At 35.4% G+C, this 15,355-nt stretch overlaps 1 long non-coding RNA gene across 1 annotated transcript in view; it reads right to left on the bottom strand.

Moving 5' to 3' along the window:
• Positions 1-2,500: 2,500 nt before the first annotated feature.
• LOC143662530 (uncharacterized) overlaps positions 2,501-15,355 on the bottom strand; it is a 60,429-nt gene continuing 47,574 nt past the window's right edge. Inside the window, exons 2-3 of the long non-coding RNA XR_013165390.1 lie at positions 11,851-12,042; positions 2,501-2,657 (exon numbers count right to left, since the gene is read on the bottom strand). This is a non-coding gene — a long non-coding RNA (uncharacterized LOC143662530). The remainder of the gene's footprint in view (positions 2,658-11,850; positions 12,043-15,355) is intronic.

Here is a 15,355-nt window from a genome sequence, read left to right as displayed (position 1 = left end):
ATAGTCTGAACATCTTGCCACTCACTGAGATTCTTGCTTTGTGGCGGGGTCAGTGAGAAAAACTTATTTCTGGGTTTGAAGAACGTCCATGGTTGCTCCAAGAATTTCCCAGAGCTTGAATTTAAGTTTATTTATCAGAAAGCATCTATTTATCCTGTAAGTGGCAACAGTCCTCAGTGCTGTGTGTGCTTCTTTCTCTGAGAAGTCGGTTATCATGATATCATCAATACATTTCTCTAACTTACTTGTCAAGACCAAGTTCTGCCTTATTAGATTATGGCAATGGACCAGCGACTTCAAATATCCCTTGACATTACAGAAAACACATACCGGAATCCAGTCCACCAGAATGCAAATTGTTCTGGCTGTATTCCAAAATTCCTATTGAAAAGAAGACGCTAAGCAGGTCTATAATGGCTTATCAGTCTCCCTTGGCCTGTTGCACATCCTGTATCAGACACTTAAGTAATTGGAGGAAACACCTTGTTTCATTCGTCAACATCCATGAACTTAAAAACCTCTGCCCAGGACCACTAACCATGTAGATTTTGTAATAGAAACTCCCAATTCATCCATAGTCACTCTGTCCTCCAGCAATTCTGTATTTTGATTAAATATTGCTTAAAGCTGACAATGAAGGGGAGATTGGCCAATTCCAAAGATTCTTGATTTTCATGATTAATTCAAACTAGAGATGAGAGACTTGAGTTGATATTTTCTGTGAAAAGGGTCGGAGCAAAATACCCCATTCAGGGATAATATCTATCCTAGGTGTGCATTCAGGTAAAAGCAGCAAGACCGTAGAACATCCCCACAATCTCACACTCAAGTCACGCATCCCAGTTCATAACTTAACCCTCATCTTAATTCCTTCCACCCTGGCATCTCCATCTTCTCCACCCCCATCGCCACATTCCATATTCTCACAGTTTTACTTCAGGGAATCTCTCAAGTGCCAATGCAGAATGCCCATTGAGCACAGATATTTAGCTATCCTAAAGAGTTTTTGCAGTCATTGCATGTGGTGCAAGCATATCTTGGGCCTGCAGTCAAACTTCCTCAGATTTTAGAGCTTTAAATGAGGAGGTGCATTCACCACCAGCAGCCCCCTTTAAAACACCTTCTGTTCTGTACCATGATAATCATAATTTGATGTGTTTTTTTCCAAAATAGGCTAATTAAAGTAAACTTTGTCAGGCAAATGAAGTAGTGGGTGGGGGTCTGATAATGTGTTCTCACCCCCATGCATTGGTAATATACTCTCACCTCCATAGTGGAAATGCTGTCAGTTTCCTTTGTTCATCCCATTCTTTTTATTATTTAACCTCTTACTGAGACAAAATACACATGCCATAAAATGCACCCATTTCAAGTGTACAATTTACAGCTTTTTAGTATACTCGCAGAGTTGTGCGACCATCACCACAATCGCATTTTAGAACATTTTTATCACCCCATAAAGAACTTTTCTCCAATCTCCCTCATCCCAAGCAATCACCAATCTACTATTTTCTCTATAAATGTGCCTATTCTGGACATTTCATATATATGGAACATTACATTGTGTCCTTTTGTGACTGGCTTTCTTCACTTACATAATGTTTCCAAGTTTTATCCACGTTGCATGTATCAGAACTTCATTCCCCTTTTTACAAATAATATTGCATTGCACGGACATATGTGATGTGGTGTTATCATTGATCCTGGGTAAAAACTAGGAAAAGCTGGTTCATTTAGCAACTTTATATTTACTGTTGGAAGAACTTGCCAGACTGCTTTCCAAAATGACTGCACCCTTTTCCACTGCGACCTAGCAGTGAGTAAGGGTCCCAATTTTTCCACATTTTTGTCAACATTTGATGTTAAATAATTTTGATTCTAGTCATCATCAATGAGTGAAGTTACATTTCATTACCTTTTTGATTTGCATCTTTCTGATGGCTGAGATAACACAAAGATCAAACTGTCATAATAGAAACATAAGAATAAAAAATTTTACCAGTATCAAAATTTCCAACAATCCCAATGATATAGTAATCATAAAACATAGGAGAAACTGGGTGAAATCTGGGCCACCAACATAACTCTCTGGATCTGGGTCCTAATGCCACATGAGAGCATGTCTCATCATACTTTTAACACATGAGTTCTCTAAGTGATTCATGCACAGAAACACACAAAAAAGGAGGACATTTGACCATACAACATTTCTATTACTTATTCCAAATGTTTATATAGAAGGCAATCAATTTTTCCAATGGACTCGCACCAATAAGTTTCTGATATGTTTTCCATAAGGCATCAGAAAATACAGGTATATATCCTGTTAAAAATAAACTGTAGATAAGGACTCTTCATTGTCTTTCAGCTAGTACATACCATCAATAGTTTGGATAAGCATGCAAATAAAAAGATTTACCTGGGTTTTATTTCCCAAGTATCTCTAGAGCAGGAAGGATGGGTGATATCAGCTACTAACCTTTTCTTTTCCAACCAGATACTAAGACACGTGATTCTTGTACAATACTGCATGTAATTCCCATGAAACTCGATCAGAGAACTGTTGATATTATCTCCATGTTATAGGGCAGGTATGGTGACTCAGCAGGCAGAGTTCTCACCTGCCAGGCCAGAGACCCAGGTTTGATTTCCAGTGTCTGCCCATGCAAAAAAAAAAAAAAAGAAAGAAATTTGCCACAGGTGATACAATTAGGAAGTGGAAGAGCTACTCATTGTAAATGATGCTTGACTCAAAACTATTAAAACTATGTCAGGCAATGTCCCTGTGAATATGGCTTGATTTTGAAGAGATTTATATTGAATGAGCTGATTAGCAGAATGATAATACTTTTAATTTAATTTGATTGTGAGTCAGCAAACCAGCATTATTGATAACATATTGTGCCTGTTGAGTTTGGTTACTGTTGTTCATCCATGAGAAACTGAACTGAGTACACATTAAAAAATAATATCTGTGAAGCAACTTCACTTCCTGTGAATGCACTGAGGTAACACCACACTCTGTGGTCCTAATTCTACACAACTGCACAACTGCTTAGTTCCTATGTTGTCTTGTGGAGCTGATTTCTTCTGGTTTATGAGTTTTCTTCAATTTTGGAAAGCATTCAATCTTTCAAAAAGTGGTTTTTTTAGGTAATACGAATGGTTTATATTGCTTGCAACCAAATAAACTTACATGATCTATTCAACAATCAGGAGATACAACATGTATGTGAAAAATAGAAGTTTATGTTTGTGCTGTAATTCTGACTATTGTTATCACATATCAGATATGGTATGTGAGTGTACGTGTGTGTTTAAAAATGGTTGTTATTTAACTAATGGCCAGTGGTACACGTTTCCTTTTCAAGAGCAGTCGTGTCACAAAGGCGTACTTCATTGCATATGCTGTGATTTTGGCTTTGCCAGTCTTAGTGAATTGCTTCAAAACTCTGCTTCTTAAAATTGTATCCTCAGGGAATTTCCCATTATTTGATGACAATTTCTGTAGATTTTCAAGCTAATTAGCGTTCTGTTATCCTATATAAATATAAAATGCCTACAGTGCATAAAGGCATGATAATTAAACATTCACTCATCAAATACCAATCTAGAAATGATGTCAAACCCATTATTTCCTAATAAGCAAAGATTTTTCAAAATACTGTTTGTCCAGATTGCCCAAAGAGCTATAGACATGAAGGTTCATATAAGAGGATCATTACTCACAAACATTGTCTAGCCCAACTGGACCAGTACTAATTTCACCCGTGTGATAAGTTGACCATGAGAGTAATATCACTATATCTAGCAACTATTTTATTTGAGAATTGGCAGTGTGCTTATTTATTCCATAATCATGTTCAAAGAACTTTTGGCTGAGGTTTCAGCTAAGACCTAGTAGGACTTAACTAAATGTGCTATTTCATCCATCTTCTCTTCAGTCTCTCAATAACAACCAAAAAGTGGATTGGGAAGGAGAGGGTAAAGCAGCCTTTGCTAGAATTTAAATAAACTAAGAATTAGTAAGTATAAACCTCTGTTCCTTCTCCCTTCCATGTGGAGGTGGGGGACATATTCTTGGAAATCAGATCTTCCAAGCGGATTTGGGGTACCACTATCAATACCCAATCATGTCTGCTAATCAAGTGTTTATAAATATCTCAATAAATTATAACAAGTCACTGAACTGGCAAAGTATCTGATGCTGCTGGGACTTGGAGATGGGGCAAAGGAGGCACGAAGGAACTGAAAGAAGAAATAAGATTACACAGTTGTCCTTGTGTGAAGTGGAATCTTGTTAAAGAGGTTCGGAATTAAGTTGTCTTGGTCCAACTGAGCGCCACACACACTGGTGAGGATTTCCCAAGAAGAAAAAACCCATATAGGTCCAAGGACAAACAGAGGGGAAAGCAAGGGCTCACTGGTGATATTCAATGATGGAAAGATCATTCTCCACACTTTTCTCCCAACCACAACCACAGTGGAGTGAGTACAGGGAAAATGGAAAGTGACTGTGAGTGCAACTCCCTGCCCTCAGCCTACTGGAGAATCAGCTTTAGCTTACACTAGGGGAAAGAGGGCTTTGAATTAAAGTTGAGATTCAAGCATTAAGGTAAATATGCCTTGATAAATGAAATGAGAACATTTAAAGAAGGTAGAAACAGACTGAACTCTTATCATGGGTGATGACTACCTTTCAGGTATTGGGATGGGAAGTGATTCTACAGAGCAGTCAGTAGAAATTAGTACAGAGATATAACTGTTAGCTATTTATAAAATGATTATATTTTCTGCTACATTATTTAGGTTCAATGGAAAGCATGATAATGTAGCATGCTTCTAGGCAAAATAAAGCATTTGCCAAAAATGCATATGTCAGTTATTGTATATGAGCTCTGTTCATATACTGAAGTAACTGGATGAATGCCTACATGTACAAAGCAAATAGATCTTGTTTTCAAATATCTAGGCTTCTATATTTGTAATTGTTTTGGTTCTGCTTGAATTCAGGTGAACTTTAAAATGTGAAATCAATTCTAGAATTAGAAAACTTCAATGAAGTGAAAACGATGTATTATTCCTTTCTCCCACTGACTTGCAGGCACCCACTTCTGCCTACTTCCTTCTTCATTCCATGACACAGTATAAAAGAGAAAGTAATGAACTGATGATGGGAGGAAGTAGTGTGAAGCTTTTGAATAAAAGATTAAAATATAATCATGTGGATACAAAGGAGTTTTGTCACTGATGATCTGGGAATTAAAGCTTTCTTATATTTTATTTCCTATCAAAATATAATGTGAAATGAGTTTTATTCATTTCTACCATTTATGATACCCAGCAATTTATCCTATCAATCAAGTTGAGTTTTACATTTACCTTCCATTTGATATATTGATATATTTTATATGAACTTTATTTTCATTATGATGTTGTTTCTGCTATTACGTCCAGGTACTTTAACATGACAATAACAGAGGAATAAAATAATTTTATTGGGCATGATATAACTAAAAATAAGATTTATAATATCTAGGTGAGCACCACAATATTGAAAGCACCCTATTTCCAATTTCACAAAATTTTATGTCTAAACACAGTTGAATCTCGGCTGTTATCAGAAACTTTGTCTGATTCTCCTGAAACTTTTATCAGAATGTTATCTAAGTCTCCTACAGTCTCCCTTTTCTTAGAAACACTCAAATGAATGAAAAAATATGTATTACGGGGAAGAACATTAAACAGGAAATGCAAACACATGATTTATTTTCCTAATGTAAGTACACTTATATAACTTTGACTTTGAGTTAATAGGTGTGTAGGGATGTGAAATGAGTTCAGGGTATGTTTCTCTAGGAGGCAATGGATAAAGTTCTTTTCTCCAGGGTTATAAAATTATGGAAATCATGAAATTAAAAATTCAAGTTTTTTTTTTTAATTCCCTATCAGTCTGGACAGGTCCAGGGCTGGCACACAAATGTACCATATGAAGTTCTTTAGGGGTGGGGTTTCAAGGAACTTTGAGCTATACGTTACCTAAGACAACTGAAGATGCTAGGTTCAGAGCGGCAAGTGAATTCAAACATGCTATAAAGGAAGCTAGTGCCAAATCTTAGGAAGCTACCAGAATGAAGACTAAATCCAGCCATAGTCATAGACAAAGTACAAAATTATGGGTCCAGAGAGAGACAACATCAAGGAAAAAATGGGTCATAATTTAACGGGGGAAAGGCAATTTTTAAAATCTGAAATCTTGCACAAATCCTAGGTGGAATATGTTGACATTTGTGGCATCTGTTTAATGCACTGGCAACAGCAATTTGCCTAAATGGATTACAATTTAATAGAATAGGCATTAGTTGCAGGAGACAACATGCATAAAATATGAGCAGAAATAGGGTGACTATAACCTTAAAACAATCTAAAGAATTTTTATGACATTTTAAGTTCATCACTTGAGACTTCATAGGCTTGAATTACTTTTATTTGAGAGAGAAAGAAGAAATAGAATGAAGCTCATAGTTATTTTTTTCATGTTTCATTGTCAGATTGGTTTGGATAACTTTCAGTTCAGAGATGCCTAAGATCCTCATAGAAATGACATTTAGAGAATTTATGCTATTTTCAAGGTTAAATAACAAGTTCACTGTTGGACCATTAGAACTAATTTCTATCTTTGTAATTGTTCTTACCATTATATAATACCACCTCTGTAAATCCATCATTTTAGAGTCATAGGACGTGTTTTAAAGCAACCCTATAATTCAAACATTTTACCTCCACATTCAGTGAGTCCACATTCAAGCAATTTTTAGTTATTGATTATCTTAATATAAAATTAGTTCATGAGGTAAGCAGAAAGCATAACAAAAACAAAAGAGAAGAGAATCAGTATATACATATTGGGATGTCAATTCTACCCTGGAAGAAATGAATTTTGTGGGTGTTGCTATATATCATGCTGAAAATCTGGAGGCTATACTGACTAAAATACTAAATTTCCAATATGGGTTAGGCAGGAGAAAAATTTCAAGTATTTCACTTTCTTTTTGATTGTTAACTGAAAAAAAGGACAATTACTAGACACATCATATTTTAAAAACACAGAGATCTTTCTGGGTTCACTTGGTTTGTGGATTCATCACCTGTATGATTCGTAAACCTAATTGCAAATAACTGCATAATCATAGAGAAAATGGCACCCTTTCATTCAAGGGCACAGTGTAAATTTGGTGGAAAAGAAAACACCTTCTGTAGTCAGCAAATATTGTCCCTTAGCAAATGGTTTGGCTTGCCATCTTTCACACCTACCCACACCCTTGGACAGTACCCACAATGTTAAAAGAGTAAAAAAACTTAGAAGTTGCATTCATTCATTATAATGGCACTTCATCTTAATCATGATGCAATATATTTTCTTCCCCAAAATTGAAGGTGCAAATGTGTAATGGTGATGATTCCCTTGATGGATACATTGTTTGATAATAGCTTGTCAAAATTTCAATCCCAGTATTCCCCTGAACTCAATGTCTATGTGATCCATCTGTGGCTCATATACTAACTGATTTAGGACAAGCAGCCTCAGGGAATAGTGACACATGTAATACTCCCTTCAAAATCTCAGTTCTTACTCATGCATTTTCAATGCTTTTTTTTCTATTGGACTTAATTTTCATTTTGTTAGCATACCTTGAAAAAATGTACCAAATATTTGTCAAAGAAATATGCAAAAAACAGTTGCACATAATCAGTGTTAAGTTTCTTCAATCGACCTGATGAAAAGATCAGAATACTTTGAAAAATATTTTATGCATTTTATTTAAGAAAATTTAGAATGTTTACTGTGAAGTTTATATAATTAACTTAAGGCTGACTTGCCACGATTTCCTATCAATTGATTTAAAAATCCACTGGGAACTAAAATCTTAGGAAAAGTGGGCTAGAAAGTTGAAAGTTTAATAAAATATTTATAGGAAGAAAAAATACCTAACAAGGTAAATTTTATAATGTTTGCCACCTACTAAAAACTTACCAAGCATGCAAAGAAGCAGAAAAATACAACCCACAATGAGGAGAAAAATCAATCATCAAAAGTAACCCAGAGCTGACACAGGTGTTAGAACTAGCAGACATAAATACTAAGACAGACATAATAACTGTATGCTATATATTCATAGGTGGAGACAGAGAAGATCTAAGAAAGAAACAAACCATTCTTCTTAGATGAAATTTAGTTCATAAATTAAAAATACACTGGATGTGTGGGATTAACAGAAGATCAAGGGAAGATTGCAGGAGAACAGAGCAACTATCAGCAGTAACTATGTACAATGAAACACAGGAAGAAAAAATAAGTAAATAAAAAATAAATAGAGAAGCAGAAAGCTGAAGGCCAACTGCAAATGGTATAATATATTTAAGTAGAGTCCATGGCAAGGTTGGAGACAGAAAAAAAAGACATGTTTGATGAATGTGAATTCATCAAAATTAAAAACTAAATGTCTCCACATTGAAAGACATTGGTCGAAGAATGAAAAGACAAATTACACATTGGGAAAAACTTGGGGAAAAAAAAACTTCTGTATCAATGAGACCATACAGTATTTGTCTTTTTGTTTCTGGCTCATCTCACTAAATGTACAAATTAAAAAATGTTTTTGCATGAGGAAGAACAAAGGAATGTTAATATTGCAGAGTGTTGAAAATAGATGGTCACTCATATTTTAAAACTTCAACTTCTGTGTGAGACTAAAGCAAATAACGTTTATTTGGTACAAAACTTATATTATGACTAGGGCATTTCCTAATTTAACGTACATGGACAGTTTAATTGAACACCGTAAATACATGGAACCTTGAAGAGGGCATGAGATTTTGTAGGTTTGTCCAGATTAGTGTGATGCCCTGATAAATCCCAGGGTGATTTGAACAATGAATAAAGAATTATTTGCAAAGTCCCCTTGCGGGAATGGGAGAAAGGGGAAAAATTCAACCTTTCCATTTGGAGATTTCCTAATATTCTCACAAGCAGTAAGACAACCACATCAATAGGCCAAGTCTTCGATCTTGGGGTTTGTTTCCATGAAACTTATCCCCTCAAAGAATAGGCTAAGCCTACTTAAAATTAGGTCTGTCATCCCCAGAGAACATCTTTTGTTGCTCAGATGTGACCTCTCTCTCTCAGTCAACCTGGCAAATGAACTCAGTGCTCTCCCCCTCTCTACATGGGACATGACTCCCAGGGGTGTAAACCTCCCTGGCAACGTGGGACAGAAATCCTAGTATGAGCTGGGACTCAGCATCAAGGGATTGAGGAAACCTCGACTGAAAGGGGAAAAACAGAAATGAGACAAAATAAAGTGTCAGATGCTGAAAGATTTTAGAGTTGAGAGGTTATCCTGGAGGTTATTCTTATGCATTATATAGATATCCCTTTTCAGTTTATGGTATATTTGAGTCTCTAAAAGGAAGTACCTGAAACTGTAGAGCTGTTCTCCAGTAGCCTTGTTTCTTGAAGATGATTGTATAATAAATAACATTTACAACGTGACTGTGTGATTGTGAAAACCTTGTCTGTTGTTTCCTTTTCTAGGGTACGGACAGAAGTATAGCAAATATAAATTAAAAAAAACAAATAATGGGGGAACAAAGGTTAAAATATATTGGGTAGATGGAAATACTAGTAGTCAATGAGAGAGAGGGAGGGGTAAGGGATATGGTAATATGAGTTTTTTTTTTTCTTTTAATTTCCTTTTCTGGAGTGATGCAACTGATCTAAAAATAATAATGGTGATGAATGTATTACTATGTGATGATATGGTGAACCACTGATTGTACATCATGTATTGAATATTTGTACGTTAAGAATGTTTGTGCTTGTATGTTGTTTTATCAATAAAAGTATTTAAAAAAAATAAAAATAAAGAAATGCAAAAAAAAAAAACCCAACTGTCAATCAGAATGCATAGAGAAACCTCAAATGTTAACAAGAGTAAAACAACCATCAACCATGCTTTAGAAAGTCTAATATTGAAAAGACTACACTGAGGATGTGGAGGACCACTATGCTCATTCACTGTCTGGGGGAATGTGAAGTTGTCAAATCCCTTTGGAAAATGTTTCGACAATTTCAAGAAGTGTCCCAGGCATGCCACTTGTACAAATTTCCCAAGAAAAAGGAAAGCATATGAATCTTCAAATGCTCATAATGGCTTTATTCGCCTCTCCACCAACAGGTGCACGGATGAGCACATCGTGGGGCATGCATATTGTGCAACAGTCCTTGGAAATAAAGAGGAATGAACTATTGATTCAGGGAATATGGACAATCCCAGAATAATTTTGGTGGAAGAAAAGAGACAGAGAGCAAGAAGGTTTTGCATAGGATTCCACTGATGTAGCATTTTCAGAAACTGCAAAATAGTCTATAGTGGCCAGTGGGGGTTGAGATACAGGAGGGAGAGGTTCTAAAGCAACGTGAGAAAACTTTTGGAATGCTGGATATATTGATTGTTTTGGTAATTTTGAGGGCATATGCATATTGGAAAATTTATAAAATTACATGTTCTAAATTTGTGAAATTTATTGTATGCCAATTATATTCCATAAACCTGTTTTAAAATATGACACAAATAAGTCCAAATTGATAAATCATTCCATAAATATAAGTCAGAGACTTTGAGACTGAATTATAAAAAAAAGCAAACAGAGACATATTAAAATATAAAAACTAAAAATGAGGAAAAGGAATGGAAAAATATAAATGGTGCTAAGAAAAAGCTAACCTAACCTAAAATCTCAAGTACTTTGCAATGCATAAAAGATTTTTCAGAACAGAATTTCAATTGGTGTAGTTCACCTATTTTGTATAACAGAAAGCAACTCCATGCTTATCTTTGCCCCCCAAACATGCTTTGTATTCCACCTCTCAGCTTCCTGGGCAAATGCTGAAAGCTGGGTCTTCTGCCTAGAAAATCCTCCCTCCTTTCCTTCTTGATTAGCTCTAAAACATCTCTTTAGATTTTACTTCCTCTACTAAGTATCTCCCAACTTCTTCATTCATAGCACATCATCTTTCTAAGAAAAATCTGTTAGTAAACTTATTTTACTAACTATCATATATTTTAACTGTCTACTAATTACCTGCCGACAGATTTTTCTACACTTCCAGACTATGACACTTCTAGGGAAAAATCACTCTATAATTAACTTTTGTCCCTTCCAAACCAAGAGGACTTATGACCTATACTTGTTCTTAATAAACATTTAATTTGAAAGCATTTCAAACTATATGGTAAATTTATCTAAGAGTAAACAATTTCTTAGTATCAGAAATGAAACTGCAAGTGTTTTGCTAATAACTATTAATAATCACCTAGGGGAGTTTACAAATTTGTGTAGATGAATTGTAGCATCACAGAGCCCCAGGTCACAGACAGGGTAGTTTGTTTCTCAAACATCAGCCCTTCTTCCATCATCATCACATATTTTGTAACATTTGAGTATTGTTATACAACGAAAAAGTGTTTCCTAAAAATTAGCTCATGGTCATTGCCTACAAATATATTTAAATGCAAATAGATTCTGTGACAGTGAAGAGAAATCAGAAACAAGAAAGGTCTGTCTGCCAAGGAAGATGGTGGAGTAGCTAGCTCCAGGACTCAGTCTTTCCATGAAAACAACCCTTAAACAGAAAGGGACTGTCTGAAAAAACTATTTTAAAATACCAGAGGCCAGAAGAACACTGCACAGCATCCAGGGAAGAGTGAGAGGAAGAGGGAGAAAAGTTAAGGAGATAAGTTACAGGAAAGAACTGTAAATTGTTCTCTGTGCAAGGACAACCAGTACCTTCAGCTGCTCTTACTGCAGGCTGCCAGGGATTCAAGTTCCAAGGCTAATTGCTGGTGACATGAAGGGCTGTATAAATCCTCTTCCCCCAAAGATAGGTGTGGGTACAGCAGACCGCTGATAATAGCTTTTAGTTAGCGAATTCAGATTACTGGTTTCCAGCTCTGAGGACAGTCATTGTTTCAAGTTTATCTGGAAAGAGGAAGAATTGGCAGAGATTTAAAGATTTAAACACACTGTGCTTCCTCCTGGCACAGGGGAAGCAGAAGGGCTATATTTTTCAGGCAGGGCAGGGAAGCCCAGCTTTTCGCAGGGAATTGTGGAGACAGTCTGCACCACCTTTGTGGGTCCCTGTCCCTGTTTGGGCCGGGGTCAGCTGACCTGGGAGGTCCTCTACGGGGTGACTCTCCTTCCTGACAGGGAAGCAGCTGAAACAAGTAAAGAAGTGTAAAAAATATAAAGGCTGACAGCTGGGGACAAAGGTCTGTCTGTGTTAAATATCCAGGAGAGGGAAGTCTGCCTTTGGGAAAAAGAGGGTTCAACCAAATTCCTGTAACTAGGGAATTCCAAAACAACTAACAAGTACAAGTTTAGGATACGAGAGAAACCCAGAAAGGCTGGGAAAACTCAGCACAATGCATCCACCTGAGGCAGACCTCCCTGATAGAAGGACTAATGTGTCTAAATCGACAGCTGATTTAAAAAATGAAACAAAACAGACATCCCAGGGAGCAAATTGCAGAGTTAACATTTTAGAATATTAAAATATACAGTGTGCAAAAAAGAGTACAAGATGAACAAATAAATAGGAAATGATGGCCTATCCAGAGAAAGGACAGAAATACAGAAAACACCAATGAAGGAGATGAGAGCATAGACATACGGAGCAACACCTTTTTAAAAAATGATCTTGAAAAACTCAAGGAAATAGAGGGAAGCACAGAGAAAAAGTAAAGGATATCACGAAAACAATGAATGAACATGAGAGACTAGAAAACTTTAAAAGGAACTAAACTAGATTACTAGAGTTGAAAACCATGTTAACTGAAATGAAAAATTCCCAGAAGGGTTTTAAGAGCAGATTGTTGCTGACAGAAGAAAGAATCAGTGAACTTGAAGATGAGACCATTGAAATGTGTCAGGCCAAGGAGCAGAAAGAAAACAGAAACATTAATAGTGAAAATAGCCTAAGACAGCTATGGGACACCATCAGACACACCAATATATGCATGAACAGAATCACAGAAGGAGATGAAAGAAAGGGGCTGAAGGAATAATCAAAGAAATAATGACAGAAAACTTCCTAACTTAGCAGAAGATGTGAATATGCACATCGAAGAGATCTCAGAAAATATCAAACAAGATAAACATGAAAAAAAAAATACATGCTGTCATATAATGATTACATTATCAAATGCAAAGGACCAGGAGAGAGTTCTGAAAGCTGCCAGAGAAAAGCTACATGTTATATAATAAGGGAGTCCAAATTAGATTGAGCGCTGATTTCTCATCAGAAACCATGGAGGCAAGAATGCAACAGCTTAAAATGCCAAAGGAAAACAATTGCCAGCTAAGAATGACATATTTGGTGAGACTCTCTTAAAAATGAGGGAGAAGTTTGATTCTTGGAGACTGCCATGCCAAAAAAAAAAAAAAAAAAAAAAAAGAAGGGAGAGATTAAAACCTTCCTAAACAAAAGCTGAGCGAATTCATCACCACTAGACTAGCCTTACAAGGAAAGCTAAAGTGAGTTCTATAGACTGAAAGAAAAAGACACTAGACCATGGTTCAAAGCAGCATAAAGAAATAAAAACTACAGGAAAGGTAACCATTTCGGTAGTTATAAATGCCAGCATTATTATATTTTATTGTTTGGTATGTAACTTCAGTTCTCACTTCCTACAGGTGCTAAATGCAAGTGCATAAAAAGTAATGACAGCTCTAGGTTTTTGGACATACAATGTAAAAAGATAAAAGTGATAACTACAAAAGATATGGTGGGGGTGCGAGGAGGTTAGGAAAAGTATATGTGCATGCTATTGAAGCTAAGTTGCTATCAAACAAAATATGAGTGTTATATATTTAGGATGTTAAATTTTAACCCTATGGTAGCTAAAAGGAAAATAGATGAAAAATATATCTAGATAAAAGTGAGAAGATGCTCAATATGGTTCAATATTTTTAAAAAATCAGATAAATATGAGTAGATTTAAACAGAAGCGAGTGCCAAAAAAGTTTTAAGATTTTCAAAGGCTAAATAAAAAAAAATGGTGCTGCAATAATGGGACACTCACATGGAAGAAGAATGAAATGTGACCCCACCATATGGCATACTAAAACAAAAATGTATATATGGCAGAAGAAAGACCTGTATATCAGTTATGACTTTAAATGTTAATGAATTAATTTCTGCAGTCAAAAAAAAAAGAGATAGAGAGAGAGATTGGCAGAATGGATAAAAAGCATGACCCTAAATATATGCTATTTGCAATAAAATCATGTTAAAATTAAAGACACACATAGGTTGAAGGTGAGAGGATGGGAAAATATATATCATTGCAAGTAGTAACCAAAATAGAGATAGAGTACCTATATTAATATTGTATAAAATAGACTTTAAATTAAAAAAGTTACAAGGGAAGAAGATGGTCATTATATACTGATAAAGGGGACAATTTAACAACAAGGTGTTACCGTTACAAATATATAAGCAACAAACAGCAGAGTCTCAAAATATATGAACCAAGTACTGACAGATTTAAGGTAGAAAGTGATGGCTTTACATTAATATTAGAATTTAACACACCACTCTCAATAATGGGTAGGATATCTAGTAAGAAGATCAGTAAGGAAATAAAGGATTTTAATGATGCACTAAACCAAGTAGACCTAACAGACATATATAGAATACTGCACCCAACAAAAACAAAATACACATTCTTCTCAAGAGCACATGGATCATTCTCCAGGGTAGATGATATATTGATTCACAAAACAAGTCTCAAAAAATTCAAATATACTGTTATCCTACATTGTATATTCTCTGACCACAACCAAATGAAGCCAAAATTCAATAACAGAGGGATAAAGTGAAAATTCACAAAAATGTAGAAATTAAACAGCATAATCTTAAACAATCAACAGGTTAAAGAGAAATTCAGAAGGGAAATTTGGAAATACCTTGAGGTGAATGAAAATGAAACGAAAACATAAAACATATGGAATGCAGCAAAGGCAGGGCTGAGAGGGAAATTTACAGTTGTACATGTTTACATTAGAAAAGAGGAACGACTTCAAATCAGAGACCTAACCACAAAGCTGGAAGAACTAGGAAAAAAAAGAACAAACTAAAACCAAAGTGAGCAGACAGAAGGAATAAAAAAGATAAGAGCAGTGATAAATGAAATGTGAAAAGTAGTCAATCCATAAAATTAAAAGCTGTTTCTTTGAAAATATCAATAAAATTGAGCTAGCTTTAGCTAGACTCATAAAGAAAAATGAAAAA

This window comes from Tamandua tetradactyla, chromosome 18 (assembly GCF_023851605.1).
Source record: "Tamandua tetradactyla isolate mTamTet1 chromosome 18, mTamTet1.pri, whole genome shotgun sequence".
NCBI classification, from domain to species: domain Eukaryota; kingdom Metazoa; phylum Chordata; class Mammalia; order Pilosa; family Myrmecophagidae; genus Tamandua; species Tamandua tetradactyla.
The sequence above is the reverse complement of the archived record's forward strand: the minus strand, read 5'-3'. Positions and strand labels throughout refer to the sequence as shown.